We start from the raw sequence: 21,273 nt of genomic DNA on the forward strand, positions 1-21,273 counted from the left end.
TTCCAACTCTATTCTTTATGTCTTCCTTTTTTATACCCACTAAATCCAATTTTTGCTGCACAGAATGGAGGGGCTACCTACCAGAGCATGATCAACCTGTCAGGGACTATCCACCTCAATAAAACTCCACATTAGTCTTTTGAAGCAGGGTCTCTCACTGAGCCTGGATTAGCTAGACTGACTGTCAAGTAAGTTCTAAGGAGCTTCCTAAATTCATCCCACTGTGCCTGCCTTTTACGTGGGTACTGAACTTAGGTTCTCAATGCTTGGGAGGCAAGATTTTCCAGCTGAGCCATCTCCTCAAGCTCTACTCCATTGCCCTAATGAGGCAGCCTATTGTCTCAACCTGAATTGCTGCAAAGTCAGTCATTAAACGTAATTTCCGCTATTGCTACTTAGAGGGTCATCTATGCACACACAGAAATATGAGTAGTGTAAGAGGGAAATGGACAAAGTTTATGGGAAACTTGATGTCACTCTGTGTGTGTGTGTGTGTGTGTGTGTGTGTGTGTGTGGTGTCTGCTAAGCTTTACTCCCAAGTGTCTTGCTTTCACTTATACCACAGGCTAATGAGAAAGTTTAACTCAAACGTAACACCTCAAAAGTGCAGAATCTTGTAGTCTTAAACAACAGGAACTTTTATTGTTTGTAAAAAACTGCCCCTATTTTAAGCATAGCATTGCTTGTCAATTTAATTGCTCTGATATTCAAATAGCAAAAAGAGAAAGCAGAACCCTTTGGTGCCAGTTAGAGAGCTCCAATGCTCCTTTCTCCATCTGTTGGACAGCTGGACAGGACAACAGCTGCCCATTAAAGCTGCTTTGCCTGGCATGATTAGGTCTATTGGCACCCAAAGCTCCGTGCCAGCTGGCTCCTGCTCCTGTTGAATAGTCCTTATTTGGGCAGAGGAAGTCTCCAGTTGTTATATAATATAGTCAGGACCTTCATCTCCCTTCAAAATACAAGGCTTAATGTCAAAACGAGAAAAATGAATCAGACACATTGCTGAGCAAAGTTTACTTGGAGTTAGTAATTGTCAGATACGGCAGGATACAAGTCCCACGTTTTCCATTTCTCAATGGTGAGGATAAAGTTTCTTTACCTACAGCAGAAACAGCACCCACCTTGCTGATGTTCCCTACAAGTGGATCCATGTCAGTGAAAGGGCCCTGTGTGTTTCAGACTTTCCTTCAGTGTGAACTGGTTCAGAAGCCACTGAAGCCTTCCCTAGATCTGGAGCAATCGCAAGAGAGGAAGTCTCTGGAGTCAGCTGCTGTCAATCCTTAACTATCCAAAGTACTTGAATGTGCTACTTTGCATGGCTCTAGTGAGAACACCTGCAATCAAAGTTTCAAAAGTTTCCAAAAATATAAAATAAAATTAGATCAAACTTCATGGCAATTTTCCATCACCCTGAGAGCTGATCAGTGGAAGAGTAGCCCATCAATGTATACACATCCACGTGGTAGCTTGCAAGGAAGAATAGAAGAACAATTTTCTACCTATGCCACACAGAGAGGCGTCCTTCTCTCTCTATTCTTTCATTATGTTCTATTTCCTGCCTTCACCCTTCAGGCCATTCCCTGATCCAAATATATTGAACAGAGGTAAAAGTGATTAATCAATATCCTTCCCTTGAAGAAACAACACACATGATGAGGCAGTGTATGAAAAGAGATTGAGACAATGTGTTATGGAAATTAGCAGGCCTGAGAGGCAGTGAAAATCTGCATGCATTCATCCTGCGATAAGTAAGTGTGAAGTCACTGGGGAAGTATCCTGTGTGTTTTCCATCACTAAACTAAACCCTTCTGAGGCCAAGGAAATCACCTCACCGCATCTATCTCATCAGCAATTCTTCTGCCATACAATATGTTTGGTGTTGAAATAGTCTGCACTAGGGCTGCTATACAGCAAATGGCTTAAGGAACAGGCGTGCTTTGTGGCACAGCTGCACGTGTTCAACGTCTGAGATGTAGGTGTCAGCAATGCCAGACTTTCTGAGGACCGTGCAGCAACCGTGGCTCCATGCTTCTCCCTGAAAGTCTTCTGATTTTGCTAGCATTAAATCCCTTTGCCTGTGGAAGCTTGATCTCTGTTTTCGTCTTCCTTTGAGCTTTCAAATATGTTCATCTCTACACCTGAATTCCCTTGTGTTGGATTGGGGCCTGTCCTCCTAATGAGCTCATCCTAAAATTCACGTGCTATAACTTTACTTCTAAGTAAGTCTTACTGAGATATTGAGAGTGAGCACTTTCATATATGGATTCTGTGTGAACATAGTTTAACCCGTAACATGGCTTTGAATTGACTAATAGAACTCATTGTGTTTCTGCATGAGTTTATCTGAAAACATAATGTTCAAACCTGCGAGTTAAAAAAAAAAATAACCGAAGCAAGCTCTGTATCTCTTGTACTTCAATCCTCTCTTAAGCTTAGGCATTCCTCCCCACCCCACAATTGCTGCACTTAGAGGCCAGGGAGGGAAAATGGTTGAATGGAGCAGACACTAGAAAAGAATTTGACTCTCATTGCTTGCTAGTAAACTGTGTGTCGATGCCTTCTGTTTAACTACCAAAGGCAAAATAACAGAAAACAGATACTTGAAAACGTATGAAGCACTCATGTGCCCCAGACTATCCAAGGCATTTCTTTGAGTGTGGGGAAAACATGTTTCAACAGCAGAAAAACAGCCATTCATCCTCAACGTACAGAGGAAAGATGTAGTTCTTAGGTCATGTGTGAACTACCTTACAGGTTAAAAAATGTCTAAGGGTTTGGGGGGGGGGTGGAAAAAAATGCTCATCTTATTTCAAAGTTTCATGTGGCTATTCTGGCCTGTATTGACTTGAATTTTTTTCCACAATGGCCCAGGGTGGAAGTGAAGTGTAGTAAAGATGTTTACATAAGCAGCCACAAATAAAACCAAAGACTTTTACAGAAAGAAGGAAGTAGGGGGAAGAATAAAGAGACTTGATTCAAAGAAAGGAAAACTCTTACTACTGTATGTTCCTACCGAGGAGGCAATAGGAAGGTGGGTGGTTGTTTACAGCTTGCCTTCTTCAAGTTACATATGGCTGCGGCCACCACCGAGGAATACACGACAGATTACAATTCAGAAAATCCTGTTTCCTAGAAAGGTACTAGGCCCTCTCTTCTGTGGGGGTGTGAGGTAGAGCACCAGATGTTAGGGTTTGTCTACCAAAGCATTCATGCATGGGTCTTCTGCTGTCCCCAGGAAGGAAATTATGGTAGGTGGATTAATTGAATTAAAGAGGAACTGAAGTGGTTCTTGGTCTGTGACACTCACGATACTGCTGAATACCCTTTGGTATTCTGTGGTTTGATCTCAGAAAACTATCTATGAATCTATTGACCAAAGGAAGAGTTGGCTTAACATTTTCACTATGGCCCCTTTCCAGGTAAAGGAGACATGGATCTTAAGTCTAAAAATAGCTCCTCCTTTGTTCCTAGTCTTGTTGCTGAGGATGTCTGTTTATTCACCACAGATCCATGGTGGATTCCAAAGTTTCCTGACCATGGTTCTCTATATCTGTCATTCATACATCTATTTGCCTGACAGTCTCTGAATGGGTGTCACTGTTGATGTGTGTGATATATTTACTCATTATGATAAAGTTATTTGATATGAATTATCTAACAATCAGAGATAGAGTTGTGAAGTAACTAGGGAAAATGTTGTTTCTTATTATAAGTTTAAAGCATTTAAACAGCAGTTTTATGTACAACTCATTTATTCAATAAAAATTTATATTGTGCTAATGGGGATAGAAAATAAATAATAAGATATTGTATAAGTGCTAGACATGTATAACTAGTATAAATATACATTAAAGAGTGTATAAATGAAAGACCCCATCTGGCCTGTTAGAAGTCCTACTGAGAAAACATAACTTAGGTCAAGACATGATGGATAAGTAAGAGTTAGCCTGGACGGGAGATGGCTGATGAGAGTCATTATCCAGTAATATACAGGAGAACAAAGACCCAGAGGAATGAGAAGACACAATGGAGAAAATACCATTTGATATGGCTGGCATATTAGAAAGAAATAGAATCATAAAACTTCCCTGAATCCATAACAAAGCTGGTATTTATCTTGCGAATAAGAAGACCCAAGTTATAGGAGAGTCATCAGGTTTAAACTATAGTTAAAAGATAAATTTTTTTCTGGGAGAATATGGAGAAGAGGGGCAAGAACAGATGGATGGAAACTTGTCATAATCCTCTAGAGATTCCATAGTATCATGAAACAAAACTATGCTTGAAAAGCTCTAAATATGTAGCTATATTTAGAAAATAAATGATGTCATGCTGATATCTGACTCTTAATTGGATATACACTTGAGGGTGAAGGAGATGTCTAAGATGATTGATGGGTAGTTGGAGATGCAAGTTGTTAGATAATCATTGGAGATATAGCTGATAACTAGTAGAGAGGAGAATATTTGGAAATGTTAGTTTGGAGCTACCTATGAAACAGCCAGACACCAGAGACTGGATATCCAGGTAGAGCTTTATAGACTATAAAAATGATTTAATATGGAAATATCAGCCTATAATTCAAAATCTTTGAGATGTTAATGAATCCTCCAACATATACAATATGATCAAATTAGCAAGATATCCCTGAGGAAACTCGAATTACAGAGATCTAGGTGTCAAGTGGAATGGTGGGGAAAGGCTGTGTCCAAAGGCACAGTTAGGAAAAGGAAATTATTGCGTTAGGCAATTCAAAGGGTTGTCTCAAGGAGGCAGATGGCGTGAGCAGGAGCGATCGCAAGTTGTGTTGCTAAGCATGGCATTGATGGATGAGGTGTCACGGAAGTCCTTCTGGACAGCGATTGCTAAGAATTCACATACAGAGAAAATCAGAATAGGGGAGGATGCAAAAGGATAGACATACCCGGAAATCTTTGCAAGCATGTAAGAACAGAGGAAAAAGAGGAAGCAGCTAGAATGGAAGAACTCTTCTCTGCCGTCATTGGATCCCAATTACCACCCCACCAAAACCCCACCAGAATATCACAGCAGACACTCTGCACACTGATGGCTGCAAACGATCTGAACCTGTGACAGCAAGCTTACAGACTGAAGTCAGTATGGTAAAGCAGCTGCTCAGTTCAAGAAATACCCACAGGAAATGGAAGAACCTTTTGACTGGAGGCCTAATCAGAGCGAAGGCCAAGGTCTTACAAAACCAAATATGTTATATCCTTGTGAGCAGAATGACTAAGTGAGCAAAGGGGGTATGCAGCTCCTGGTAAGGGACTGTACTCTTACTGGCCAATGAAACCACCAATGCAGACCCATCTCATTAGGGTCTGATTAATTTAGAAAGTAGAATGGTCCAACAGTTAGAAGCCCCTAGAAGGTCTATGGTAACAGTCAGTATTGAAATGATCTTTCTCACCATGTAGTGCTGTGAAATTAGTGTTAGACCTCAAGGAAATGATTTAAATCCAAACAGACTAAAGATGAAAGTGCCTTGTACCTTAAGTTTCTCGAAAAATATATTAGCTTGATTCTTATCAATAATCACTGGGTTACTGGTTTTCAACCCTGAGACTGGGAAAGTTTGAGAATTTGACGAGGTCAATAATTTTCTCATGAGCCTAATATTCAGTGACACCCAAAATTCAGACAAAGAACCTAGTGTATACCACAGCACCCTTAGTAATAGAATATCTAGACCCTCAACTAAAATTAACAGAGTTAATAAGCAGGTCCTACCTCCTATGCCTTTAAATTTTTGGTTGGGTTTGCTTGATACTTAAAATTAATAATGATAGTGACAACTGACATTGATTTAGTGGTTAATATTTGTCAAACACTGGATAAGACTTTCCTCGAAACTATCTCCATTTCATAGAAAAAAAAATGAAGATGGTCAATGAGTTAAGTGAGATTACATAACTGATAAGTACTGCGTGGACATGATAATTTAAAATGATGATGTTTACCAGTATTTTTTTTATATCTAATGCATTTCAAGCAAATAATGGGTCATTGGGAAAGATGTTCTATTGCTAACAAAGCAGCAGGAACTGGAGAACAGAACAAAGATCTTCACAGATGCTATATGCTCATCAGCAGGCAGAAGAAGTTTTCTGATACTTAACAGTGTCTCCACTAAAAGGAGAAAGGGGAGTGAGGAAAATGTGAAATGTTGGCAGTTTGCTCCAAAAATATCCCAAATTTAGTAGGAATCTTAAGTGTCAAGAATGGGTGTGTCATGAGCCAGCAACAGGCTTCTTCCTATGCAGAAGATCCTAAAGAAGTTGGAAAATATATGAAGGCCTTTGATTTTATTTCCTGGTACATTTAAGGTATGATGTGGAGCTGATGCTGAGGCTGCATGGGAAGCTCTGGGCTATGCCTGCTTTTCCTCAAGCAACCCTGATTGGTATCATCTGCTTAGATTGATGTAAATGTTTCTACACTATTCCTGTGCTCCCACATTGATGTCAGACACAAGGGAAAACTCTGCCAGTAGTTTCACTTGGCAGTTCTTTTCAGGTAAGCACTGGTTTCTTTCTTTCTTCTTCTCTTCCTTCTCCATCTCCATCTCGTTTTGTTTGTTTGTTTCTCAGCCTTACATAGTACAACAGAAAACTAAAGTACATGCACCAAAACACTGATGTATTTGGTAGGTACAGAGGAGTGTTGAAAGTAATCAGGTTAGCTAAGGATAAAACAATTATATTTTTATTTATTATAAGGGGAAAACTCACGAAATAGGAAACAGGAAGTCCAAGCACAGCAGTATCCCAGGGGAAGATGGCACAGAGAGAGCGAGCACCTGGCTGTGCACTCATTTTTATCTCTCTGGGTCCCAGAAAACCACGCCTTAATTAAGACTCACCTCTTAAAGATAATTGACTAACAAGATTCCCCATCAGAGGAGGTCATCTTATGTCATTGTGTAGTCTTTGAGAAACTGTACTGGGAGAATTCTGCGAGTTTATAGGTGCAGACATTGTAGTGATTTACAATAATTAATTTTAAAAGAATTTAAGAAAAACCTTATTATGGCATTTCTTAGTCTTTTAATCATAGACTTAGAGAAACATGAGAAAATACTTTAGCAATTATGTAGCTATTTTGTAAATGGGGACCAGTGAGGACAGAAGTTAATGTCGGAATGCGACGTCTGGTCTGGGGATCTTTCATCTTGGGATACTCCTGGATGATTATAATCCTGATTAACCAATTGGATCAGCCTTACTTCTTGATAGTCCATCACCGGTTGTGTATGGAATTGACAGTTGGTACGGGCCATTGAGAAGAAGTTATTTGTATATTAATGTATGGAAATATAGTGTTTTCTCTGACTAAGAACAAGTTAAAACACCGCGGAAAATAAGGTAAAGATACTGGATTATCCTTCACAGAACTTGAGTATAATAGTGAAGCTAAGTATGAACATTGACTGTAAGTTGACCAGTAGTGGTGGTGAACATCTTTTATCCCAGCACTCGGGAGGCAAAGGCAGGAAGATCTCTGTGAGTTTGAGACCAGTCTGGTCTACAGAATGAGTTCCAGGACTGGCTCTGTATCTACTGAAAAACCCTGTCTCAAAAAACAAAACAAAGAAAGAAAGAACATGTAAGTCATATGATCCAAATACATTGAATTTTCTTTCTCTGTGTGTTTCGGTACCTCCCGTCATTAATGCACAGGGATGAAATGGCTAAGACTCCATCTCTGTCCCCAGGAATTGTCTAGCATATGAGTAATACGCATATTACCGCAACAGGAATACATGATTATTTAAAAGAACACGTTCTACTATTAATATTATTATTTTTTATTAAAACACAGTGTATTACTATGCATGCAATTACAATGCATTTGGTGATAAGCTCACAGAATCATGATATCTCTGGAATGGGGAAAAGGGAAGCTTGGAAGAAAGAAGGAAAACCAGCAACATATTCTCCCCTGGCTGTTCTGAAGAGCCCTCAGCTCTCTGAAGGGCTTTGGAACTCCTGTTAGGGATCAAACGATAGAGCAGCAGTGCTTGGCTTCAACCACACCAGCACCACTACCTTCAGTTCTCCCTTCACGTCTGAATCAAGATTTCTATTTGATCTAGGAATTCACTGCCTCGCAAAGTACAAAGATGACAAACCTAACTGACCCTTTAAATTTCAAAGTTAGGAAATCTGAGATCAAGAAGTTCAGTATCTTGACAAGGTTCCAAGGCCGGTTAAATGGGATGAGGGAAGCACCCTGCTTCCTGTGTAGTAACCCCTCCTCCAGGCTTCTTCTCTTTCTTCTTCATGGATATCACAGTTCCTTCATGGAATGTGAAAATCATTGCCCCTCGTTTCTGCAGACGAGGGTGGCAGAGCTACATTTCTTATAGAACGGTTTGGCTCTTGAACGTGTAACAGAACTCGACTGATGTTCACTGAGAGATCTGTGGAGTAGGACGGTTTCCCTATTGCCAGAAGAATTATCTGAATTTCATCAAAGCAGCTGTCTTAATAATGAGAGCAGATTGTTTCAAATAACCCATTAAGGTTGGCATAGCATATGAAGAGTGAGCAGGCTGTATTTAGGGACATATGTGTATATCGATATATGCATGTATAAATGCATGGAAAAGAGGCCATGGATTTGAAGGAGAACAAGGATGGGTATTTGAGGGGCGGTTGGTGAAATGAAAGGGAAATGGGAAAATAATATGGTTATATTATAATCCTAAAAATAAAAGAATGATTAGAAAAAATTTTTTACTTCTTTAAGTACAATAATCTAGGATCACAATAATGAAATATGAGTCACATGTGCAATCATAATCAAAAGGCAAACCTAGCACACATATGCAAATATACTTATAAAAGTGTCTATGAAAATAAATACACTACTTCAGGCATCATAGTCAATATGTGGAAGTGGTATTATCTATCTAAGGACAGGCTATGAAATTTTATTTTTTCATTTTATTCTGTTGTTTTCTCCATAGTTGATCATCAATGAACAGAATCATCCATGGATGACTTTTACATTTAATTTTACGAGCTGGTACATATAGGCTCCTAGATATAAACACATAGAAAACTATTGGGATTGACATGTAAAATATTTCCAGACACTCATGTGTTTAAACACTTCATCTTCAACTATAGACACTTGTAGCTACAAATATTCTCCATTCCGGTGATCCCCCTGGAATGGTTTCTCTCCACCCACTAGGTCCCAATCATTTGCTCCTGCAGCCACTTACGAAATAACCATTCTGGGGCTTACTATTAACTACATATGCTTTGGCCTATTATCTCCGGCTTCTTATTAACTATCTCTTACATGTTAACTTATCCCATTTCTATTCTTTTATGTTTTACCACAAGACTCATGGTTTGTTACCTCTTGTTTCTTGGGCAGCTACATGTCATCTGCATGATTCCATCTTCTTTCTCCCTGCATTTAGTTTAGTTTTCCCACCTACCTATATTCTGCCCTGCCATAGGCCAAATGAGCTTCTTTATTAGCCAATGGTAATAAATAGCATACAGATTAGAATTCCACATCAGGCACCGTGTAAACAGAAGTTATTGTCCAGTCTGGTCCCAAAGTCATTCAGTCCCAAAGAAACACACGGAGGCTTATGTTAATTATAAACTGTTTGCCTATTAGCTCGGGCTTATTATTAACTAGCTTTCACAACTTAAATTAATTCACAATTCTTATCTATATTTAGCCATGTAGTTTGGTACCTTTACCAGTAAGGCATTCTCATCTTACTTCCTCTGCATCTGGGTGGTGATTGTGACTCTGCCTTTTCACTTCCCAGAATTCTCTTAGTCTGATTACCCCATCTATACTTCCTGCCTGGCTGTACTTTATTAAACTTACAAGAGTGGCAAATCTTTACAGTGTACAAGAGCATTATCCCACAGCAGCACTATTTGGGAGGATGTAGAACCTTTAGAAGCTGAGGTCTAGGGAAAGAAGCATAGAAGGCATTGGGGTTTATAGCTTATTCTATCTTCTACACCCGTCTCTTACTTTATGATCCAATTTGATATGAACAAATTTCTGTAGCCCCAGTTATGAACTGCTCCTAGTATCATGGCCATGCATCATAGACAGGATCTCCTCAAGCTAAATAACACAATTTTCCTTCCTTCAGTTACACTTTTTGGGTATTTTAAAATTTTAATGAGAAAAGTTACACACACATACACACATAAAGACACAAGTACAATTTATGAATTATTATGAAAATTACCTATGAACATGAGTCTTATTTAGGGTTCTTTTTACAGGACCAATTATAACTCAAAGGTGTTGTGTGATTTTGTAGACTATCTTTTGTAAACTATCTTGAAAGCTAGACTCAAAGGTGTTAACATCCATCTGCTCTGAATTCTCTATAACATTGACCTATCATTCTTTTCTGTAAAAGGTCAAATAGTAACTATATTAATTCTCTGACTCATATCATTTCTATCACAGAGAGTCAACTCTACCATGGCAGAGAAAGCAGCCATACATGATGAGCCAGCAAACAGGCATGACAGACTGTATTTCAAGAAAACTTTTAATGTTTTTATATAATCTCTGAGAATATCATGTATTTTGATCCTATTAATATTTCTCTTAAAACTCCTCATAGATCCTACCTTACCTTTCTTATCAACATTATGTTCTTTCTCAGTAAACAAACAAGCTATGAAATTCAGTTTGTGTTAGCTGACTGCTACTCACATGGGGTCTGTTCTGGAGTGTGGTTGGTAAACTCAGTATCACTCCATTGAAGAAAACCCACTTTCCTTCTTCCAACTGCTATAAATTATGAATACCAAGAACTGAGGCTAGAAAGGTCATGACCCTGGGGGACAACCTACTACTATTATCACAAAAACTTTTTAAAGACAATTGTTTGAATTTCATCATAATTTAAACAAACATGAGGTCTTCTTCATTTCTTCCCCAAAGTAGGATGGATTTGACCTTTTTCCATAATATACAGACCTTTTCATACAGAGTCACAGACCCTTTCACACAGAGTCAAGAATGTTTCTTACCCATAACAACAGAGATGACTCTCTGGAGGATAGAATAGCTTGCTCTTCTGACCAGAAATGGAATGAGTTGTCACAGTGAGTACTAAGTACCATAAATTTGAGTTGATTAAATATTATGTTTATTTGGCTTTAAAAAACTCAGAGAAGTTTTCAAACTCAATAGCGAAATGGTAACCTTTAGAAAATGTATCTCCAAGCTTGAAGCTTTTACATTTAATCCTCAATATTTGATATTTGATACATTTGATACAGTTTTAAAGTTTTTTTTCTCTTTTTAACTTATGAAGTATCTTTAATGTAGACATTCATGGCACATGTCTTTACAAAACTCATATGTATTTCAAATTTATTTAAATTCAGAATGCTTTAAGATTATTTATAGCATAGTCTTCTATGCTCTGCTTCTGAATATATGAGACTGCTGGCTTCCACTCAACAAACACCTGTTAAACAATAATGAATGTTGGGCACAGTTAAAAGTGTAGGTCAATACAGCCCTAAACAAAGGTGACGTTCTTACTCTCAAAAAGCCTACATTCTAGGTTCCCCATTATACTGTTAAAAATAGATAAATATATTAATGAATCAGCTCATTATATATAATTGTAAGTGACAGAGGGGCAAAGCAATGATGGCTTAATAGTCTGGAACATGAATGACATTAGGAACCAGTAATAAAAAATCCTGAGGAAGACTCATCCAAGCCCAAATGCAAAGGCCAGGAACAGGGAGAAAAAGGAAATATTAAAGAAAAATAAACTTCCTCATTGCCCAGGTACAGGTAAATTAGAATACAGAGCCTTGTGCACAATGGTTGATGACTTTGACGTTACTCATATTCTACAGACAGGACAAAATCAGGACAGACAGTTTTTTTCACATGTTCTAAGAAGTCACTGAAGGGTTCTGAGTGTTAGTGTGACAAAGTCAGTTTTATATTTGTACAAATGATTCCTGTTCTTCTTCTTCAGAGAAAAAGGGAAAATAAGGAGCAAGGAGTCTAGTCACATTTCATTGAGGCAATACAAAAAAGACAAAGATGATACAGAAAATCCTGGCACTGGGGATCAATGTGAATTCAGCTGTATCTATTTGGCAGATGAAGTTACTGATGCATCCATTTTACAATATCAAGAAAATAGGGACTTCTGTGAGGAACTCGGGTGTACTAGCATGAGGAAATATGTAAAAGATGTCTTCTGTAACATCCAATCATAGCACTGCTACATTTATAGGCTAGTTCTACTTTTGTTATTTCTTATATTCTACCACTCTGTGCCTCTTATTCTTCCTGATGAAATAATGACATAATAGCTGTCTTAGTCCACCTATCAATGAAATAATATATATGTGCTGTTAATCTTCATTGTTAATCTGATAGGATTAAAAATCACCATGGAAACACACCTCTGTGTATTTCTATGAAATGTTTTAGAAAATGGTTACTTGAATTAAAGATATATCTTAATGTGAGTGGCACCATTCCAGATACTGGGATCGTGGACTAAATAAATAGTTAATAAAACAAAGGTCCAGCCAGGCAACATCTCAGCAGAACTTAAAAACAATGTTGGCATGGTACTGGGTTTGTAATGCAAGATTAGGGATTCAGAGAGCCTTATGCCCAGATTACTGAGAGCCACTAAGGCCATGCAGTGAGTGGTAGGGTCAGAATAGCTACAAGAAAGATCCCCCAATGCCACTGTGAATTGTTATGAGAGTGAAGTTTAAAATATTTGTGGAATGCAAAGTGTTGGAGACAGCAAAACGATGGATTATCAGCATAAGAAAGCTGTAAACAGGGAGTGCACTGGGCTAAACGAGAGGCTGTATCTGCAATGGCTATCGAAGCTGAAGAGGTGGAGGCTGCCCTACCAGATAATTTCATCATAAATCACACATGGGCGAGACAGGAAACTGCAGAATTTTATATTTGCTCTGCTAAATTTCAGTCTGCTTTGGTTCAGTATAGCCTTGTTATGCTCCCATTTCTATCTTTGGGGTGAGAACATTTACTCTATGACATTGTATGTTAGATGTATATAACTTACTTTGCGACTTTACAGGATCTCATAACTTAGAGACTGCTTTAAGTCTCAGGAGAAACTTTTGATTTTTGAATAGCATTGGCCCTGTTAAGGACCATGATGACTTTTAGAGAGACAGTAAGTGAGTCTTTCACAATGAAATATGAAGATGAATTATAGTGTATCTACTTTATGCATAATTTGTATTGAATGATTTGTATTAAAAGTTAAGTTCAGATAGTTTCAAGGAGCATATAGTAACTTGTACAGAATGCCTATAATCTATCTGAGCATGTAAGGTAAATATTTCTAGGCCTACATTACATGGCATACATACATATATGAATCAATAATTAGGTATCTCTTCTCAGGAGAACTCTTGCTTTATCATTTACATGTCCCTTTTCTTTTCTTCACAAAAAATCTTTTTTCAAGAAGAAAATATCTAGTGAAAATAAAGGTAACTACTTTTAAAAAGAAACCATTCTGACTACCCCTGCTCATCATGATTCCTGCTGGGACAAAAAGCACTTATACTGTTTTCTTTCTTACAAATATATGTGAAATCATGTACAGGTGGAATATTGCCCATTCCAAGCTTCCACAACATCTTTGGCTTTTAAAAAAGTGAGGACATGGAGTTCCAAAGGGTGGAATCTGAAGACTGGATCTAGGAGAATTTGGAGGAGGAGTGGAAGGAGTGGCATGAATAGAATCAAAATATACTGTGTGCATGTGTCAAATTCCCCAAAATAATAAAACTGTATAGTACAGATATTTACAATTTGAGGATCTCAAACAGATTTCTTGTTGTAGGAACTCAGCAGGAGATGACAGCCAAAGCATCCAGGAGGACAGTCAATGAGTAAGGGCTATAGCTGGGAATTTAGTTCAGTTCTAGAGTGTTGGACTAGTCTAACGCACATGCAAGCAGGGCCCCTGAGAGAGGTGAAGGAAGGAAGGAAATTAGGGGAAAAGGAAGGAGTGGAGGAAAGGAGGGATGAATAAGAGAGAGACAGATAGAGGGAGGAAAGGAAAGAAAAAGAGAGGGTTAGTTTAGGCAGAGTATTATAGAATTGGGGGAAACGTTAACCTCATTAATCAGTTTTGAGGGAATGGGGTTTTATAATTAGATAAAAAAAATCTTCTTTATTGCTCACGAAGTTCAAAAGAACAGAATTAAGTTTTGGATTTGGGTGAAGAGGTACATTATTGCAAGATTTATTTTATTGTATTTTATGTATAATTTGGTATATCGGGTAGTTTAGGTGCACGTATGCATGCAAATGTCTAAAGAATCCAAAAGATGGCATCTGTTCTCCTGGAACTAGAGTTGCAGGCACTTGTTAGGCACCTAACATAGTGCTGGGGCATTCTGCTATAATAACATATACTCTTAATTGTTGAACTGTCTGTCCAGACCTAGCCACAATTTTTGGGAGCAAGAATCTAAAGAAGAATCTTAGGACAAAAGAAGAATGGAAAGACAATGTGCTCTTCTTCAATAGAGAGCTAAGCAAACTTAATAGGAGCGGTGCTGTGCTTGTAATTTGTGGTGCCCACAGAGGCAACTTGGCCCTCTAAGTCTCAGCATTAGGCAATGGTCACTGAGAACTCTTGCCTGGAGGCTTTAAAGCCCTTCTGATATCTGGCAAAAGATAAAATACAGAATTCTTTGGTGGAAGTTCTTCCTCATATTTTCTCTGGCATCCTCTGCATGTTCTCGAATGCATCAACATCCACTGATTTCCTTTATCCTCATGGACTGTGATGGTTTAGACCGACATGGTTTCCTCAGTCTAAAAGCCACTCTTCTCCTGTAGTTACAGTCACACAGCAAAGAAATCTCCTTACAAAAATGAAATTAACTGTCCACTCTTTCTTCCTTGGTAGCATCTATGTCTATCTCAATTACAATTCTTGCCTTTCTGAGATGTGGTGACTCATGGCAAAAACATCTCTCAAACTTAACTCTGCACAGTTCTTGGGTGGAAACACGTTATTCACATCTTTGTTTCAGAACCTAGAAAGACAGTTGGAACATAATAAACGTTCACTGAGTCTCAATTACTCGATGATGGGTCTTGTTAGGAATGTGTCAAAACTATGTGAAGAAGCTAAAAATACCTGCTTGACTCTTCTCTGGATTCCTGCCCTACCTCAGTCACCATCTGTGTCAAAGAAGCTATAACTGTGTGGAACATGAGAGGATTACCATAGCAATTAAGCCATAGCCTCAGCCAAGGAAAGTCATGGAAAAGAAAAACTCTAAATTCCCTTGAGCTCTTGAAAATGTAACAAGATGATTTTTCATTTTAGCTTCTCTTTCCTGGAGTATTGGTTTCTTACTTGTTGGCTCCAGTTTTTATACTTAAAATGATCTTATACTCAAAAAGTTTGGAAGAATTAAGTTTTAAAAAAACATATATGCTGTTAACATGTATTTTTTAGTTCTTAATATTTGTCTCAGACATTTTTCCTTTATCTCATATTTTCTCTCTTTTGTTTTTCAGGAAGACCTTGAACTCGGGATTATCCTTCCCATAACTTCTCAATTACTGAGGTACAAGTGTGTGCTACAATGACACTTCCTTCTATCCTCTTCACCCCCTTTTCTCTTTCTTTCACTCTCTCCCTTCCCATCCCTCTTTCACTCCTCTCTCTCTCTTCTGCTCTTCTGTCCCTCATGAAAGTAGATGTAGTAAGCTGCCTAAATCCTACACCATCATTTCCTAAGAGCAAGAACACTTGTGTAATTAGGAAGACATCCACTTGCATGTCATTGAGACTTCATGAAAAACAATACATTTAACAACAACACAACATCTGTAATTGACCCACAGTTCATATCCAAATTTCATTAACTGTCCCAAAAATATCTTTTTTTTGTTTCTTTTTTTTTTTTTTCTTTTTTTTTTTTTTTTTTTGAGGAGTTGACTATATACTTTTGACTGGCCTGGAACTCACTCACTTTGCAGACAAGGTTGGCTACAAAGTCAGAGATCCACTTGTCTCTACCTCCCAAGTGGTAGGATTAGAGGCATAAGCTACCATGACTAGCCCCAAATACTATCCTATAAGAACAGTTTTTCCTGATGTAGGATCTAACTCAAGAACCCCATATTGCACTGTGATGCTATGCTTCCTAATGTATTTACTTGGGAATGGTCTTCAGTTCCTCTTGTTTTCTCTATCATTAAGTGTGTGTGTGTGTGTGTGTGTGTGTGACTGTGTCGCATGTATTCATGTGCACATGTGCTTGCCCATGCTTGTATATGTGGAGGGGAAGTCAGAAGTTGAATGTTGGTGTCTTCCTCTGTTTCTCTTCATCTTTTTATTTAATCAGGGTCTCACTGAACATGGAGCCCACTGTTCCAGCTAGAGCCCTTGGCTAGAGCACACTTAGGATCTGTCTGTCTTTGCTTCCCAGCGCTGGGGTGACAGAGGAGCACCACTGCTCCCCACTTGGAATATACGTGCTAGAGATCTGAATGCACACCCTTTAGCTTACACAGCAAATGCATTACCCACTGAGGCATCTTAGCATCCCAACACTGACACTTTTAAAGAATCACAACAACTAATTCTGTGTACAGCTCTTTAACGGACCTTTGCCTCATATGTCCTAAAGGTTTGATTTCATTTATGCATTTTTGGACACAAACAGCACCAAGTGCTGTCATCACATCTCAGGAGGAGTCACCTGGTATCAGTTCATTCCAACTACAGAAATGCTTTCTCACAGATAATTTAATAAATGCAATTGGAGGAGCAGTGACTTTACAGTGGTGAAATCTGATGCCACACTTTATCTAATTGTTCAAAGTGAGCCTTACCAAGAACTAATATTTTTTAAAAAAAAAATCAAAAGCAGTTTAGCAATTTTAAGCACTTAATGGTCACCTGTGAAAATAACATATTCTGAGGGAAAAAATGCAAGGGAACGTGATTCTTTTGCATTTGTAGGAATAAATATTTATTAGGCATTCATAGTAAAGGCAGAAAATAAATTTTCCTGATGCTCAATTAGCTCTGACGCCTTACTAATAAACAACTCATTATCGATACTTCTATCATTTACTGTCTTCCCAAGACTAATGTGCAAATTAAAAATCAAGAGTAAGTTGACTAAGGCCATAGGACTCTAGTGCAATACTGGCAGGGATGCTCTTTCCTTGGTGTTCAAGACAATGCTAACATGGGCACTAAGCGCTGAAAAATCACTGAGATTCATGGCGAGGTCAGAGACTAATCTATATTGAATTCCTTATTAAAACAGTAATTCAGAAACAGAACATAGACGTCTGTGGAGATAGAAAATTGAGGTGAAGGCTAATACAGGGACATGTTAAAACAGAGAAGATTTCATTTCATAGTCGTGACCTTCTAACAGGCCACACAGGCTGATCTGGGTACGAGTAAGTATTTTTAGTGACTGGCCTCGGCTTGCATGCTCTAACACCATTTTTTTTCTTTTCAGAGAAAGCAGGAAGTTGTATTTCTGTGTAGAGATGAACATAAAAGCAACAGCTATATATAGCACTTTAAGAAAGGCCTCCACAAGAGCCCCAAATTCTCTGTTTTAATCATTTTCAAGTTCTAGATCACCCTCCTTCTTGGCGGGACCATCAGAGTAGATGTAAAGAAATGGAGGTCAGGATGATATATCCAGAGAAGTTTCCACAAAGAGGAAGGAGTGTGGCGTCAAAGAGAGGGGGGTTGCAAAGGCACTCACCCACTTTTCTTGAGCTGGGTAATGGAGTCCCCTCTACATCACATCTTAATACGACTCACTTGCACATATGAAGCTAAAGAGTAGGAAAATAATTTTTTGGAGTTCTGAATAGTATCTATTACTGGAAGTGGCTAACTGATATTTCAGCTGACACCCCGATTATAGAAAAAGATGGATGCACTAGAAAGCACCTATCGAGGAGATTAGGCTATGAACACTGACAAGTTATTGGCGTCTAAGGGGTGACATGGCTTGCAAGCCCTGATAGTCACTCCACAGGGTACTGTTTCTGTTCCCTCTTTACAGTCAGGCGTTTTTAGATTTGATCGGAGGCCTTGCTCTTGGTAATCTGTATAATCTCAAGTAAATAAGTATCCCCATTTCTTTATCTGGAAAACTGGAACAATAGAACTGTCTCACAAAAATGCACGCAAAAATTTTCAGACATAGGGAGCTTTGAAGATGCCTGTTATTCTTACTGGTTTTCATCCTGTGGTTGCTATCATTGTCATCACCAACACCATGGTCTTCTTCAAGCATTTTTGAAGAAGCAAACGGAGGAGAGTCACAATTTTAGTATCTCACTAAATTAAATAAATTGTCTCTTTTTGTTTCTTTAGAAACATATCTTGATCTACTTCCTTAATGGGTTTTGTTTGCTAGATATTTAACAAGAGGAGATGTAAATTTCCATGAAGAAAACAGTAAGATGAAAGTCTATGCATCCCCACCCTGACAGCTAGGCTGGTGGTACCCAGGAAGAGGCCTAAAGGAGGCCAGACAGGGGATTGCCACTTGTGGCTTCCGGCAGGCTACTGATTCGTTTCCTTTTACAACAGGTCAAGAATGATTAGCACCATGCCTTCCTTATGCCTAAGAATATGCCTACAATTTTCCTAGTATGCTTTAAACCTTATATAACTCTGTCTAGACCACAGATGCCTATAGATAGACTTCATTAATCTGTGTGTTTCCTGATCCAAGTATATTGCCTGACTGAGGGTCTGGAAACTCCATCTCATTTGCTTTCTCTCGGTCTGGATTTCTATTCCACATTCATTAGTGCATAGTCAAACTCTTCAGAATAAAGTCACCAATGTAAATAGATCCTCTGCAAATGCACCTATGTGCACATACACACGTGTGTGCACACGCACACATGCACACACACACAGAGACTCAAAGAATAAAGAGAGAGTAGGTTTGAAGAGGAAATAACCTTATGGAACTTAGGATCTCTCCTCAAATGAGCAAGTAGTAGCAGTAAGTAAGACTCAAATGAACTTCAGGTCCACACCCCCAATATGGTCCTTGCATTCAGTAGCTTGTAACTCTTCCTGGGTGCTCATGATTTAGGGGAACCCCAGGCAGGTGACTCACCACAAGAAGGATCGCCTGCACTCTTTCTCTCTTGCCTTTCTTGGTGAAACGTGCCCCTGCTACCCAGCAACCACACCCCTTCCTTGTCATTCACATATTGCTAGAGACTTCCCCTTGCTCTTTCTCCAACTCCAGTTTTTTGAAGTCAGTTCATTTGGGGCATTAGCAAAATTCATGTTAATGCTAAAAATGTCTAGTCTGCACCTAATTATAGAGAGCCTTTATGGTAGGCCTCTAGTCAGAGAACTTCAAGCCCCGGAACAGACATGAATTGCGTTTCCAGATCCTATGAGTGTGTGTGTGTGTGTGTGTGTGTGTGTGTGTGTGTGTATGCACTCACAGGGGCTTCTTCTATTTGTATATTAGGTAAACACTTTACCAATAAGTGGCATCCTGCACTTCCTTTGAAAAATGTTAACTTGTTATCTTGACAAAGTTAACTCAGGTTGGCCTCACACTTGTTATTCTCTTGCCTCAGCCTCCCCAGTAGATGGGAGCACATGTCCAAACAATCCCAAGTCCAGGTCTCTAGCTTCTATCCTTGTGTATATTAATGGGACTTCAATAGAAATCTGCTCTCAACACTTTTATGAGTTGAGTTTCTACTTTGGCCACTGTCCTTCTCTGGCCAAGGGTGAGGCCACAGTAATCTATGGGAATAAGCATTTAGACGACAATTTGACAACATGTGGTTTGGCAAAAAGACAGTCATTGGTTCTGCCTTTTGTGACCTCCTGAGTCATAGGCTCTTGACCAAATTTACTTTACCAGGCATGAATTTTTTGCTGTGGAAGACTCAAATCTTATCCAAATACTGTGTATTACCCCTGTGTCCTTCCTGCTGCTATTGTACCAACAGGCACACCTTGCCTGGCAGGTCCGTATTGTAGCAAGCAGGGTTGGCTGCAGGAATAGTCTTGATGTTTTTTTTTCTCCCACAGTGACCTGCACATCACCTTCTAACACTTCAGAAGCTAGCCAGTAAGTAGGAAGGTCTCCTGTCAGTTCAAGATTTCTTTCTCTATGTTCTACGACCGAAGTGTAATGTATTTTCAGCAATAGGATCTTCCCATCTAGTTCTTGGGTAACCAAGAGCAACGGTAATGGTTTGTGTTGTTCAGAGAGACCTCTGGGATCTTCCTGACTGAAAACTCATAGTGAAGCATCCCAGACTTGTACTGAGTTTTTAATTTAATAAGACATGTCTTCTTGGGGAGTCATTATGCCCATGCAAGTACATGGGTATAAACTGTTTTTTTTAAATTATATTATACTTAGTTTATAAAATACTGGATATCAGTAGAGGTTTTTCAGATATATTTAGTGTTTTGTTAACCCACCCCTTCTTTTCCCTTACCCTTCCTCCATTTTTGGTTAAAGTTTTAGCCTCTACAATCCCTCCTTCTATTTTCATATCATACGTTCACATGTTCTATAATCCTTTCTCTAAAAGTGGTTTCTTAAGGAGTTCATTTGATGGCTAGTTCTTTGGGTCCTTAGGCATATGGAAGAGACTATAAGTAAGCAAAGTCAGTGGCTGTCAATCTATGTGACCTGCTCTCTTGAGTTTCACCTACCCCGTTTCATAAATTTATGTCTTTTGTCAGTGATCATTTAAGGATTTATGTCTGGAGGAGAATTTAGGTATCGATGCATTCTGGGCTATGATGGGGTCCAGAGACTGCTTAGAAATGAGAAAGGACTTCTGTCTGTTGGCTAGTCTACAGAGGGATAGCTCACAGTCAGAAAAGGTTTCCCCAGCCCAGCCTTTCTCTTACTCTTCACAACCTTGCTCTGAGGATGACCTGACAGGGCTCATCACTCCCTCTTGGCTTCCTGGGACTGCTTTAGGAGCAATAATGGTAAACTCTACCTACATTGCTAAGTATATTGAGCAAAAAGGTTCCCCCTCACAACCTGGTGTTTTAAAGGCCATAGACCTATCAGAGCCAGCAATGATTATTGCTGGAGAATGTGGCTTTGTGGTATGTGATGTGGGACAGATGTTTCAAATGATAGCTCTTGTGTGAATATACTCCAAGAAGAGAAGCAGGTGAGGCTCAGTCAAAGC

This window comes from Alexandromys fortis, unplaced genomic scaffold, assembly GCF_014885135.2.
Source record: "Alexandromys fortis isolate MF-2015 unplaced genomic scaffold, M_Fortis_MF-2015_v1.1 scaffold_2_1_26212458, whole genome shotgun sequence".
NCBI lineage: Eukaryota > Metazoa > Chordata > Mammalia > Rodentia > Cricetidae > Alexandromys > Alexandromys fortis.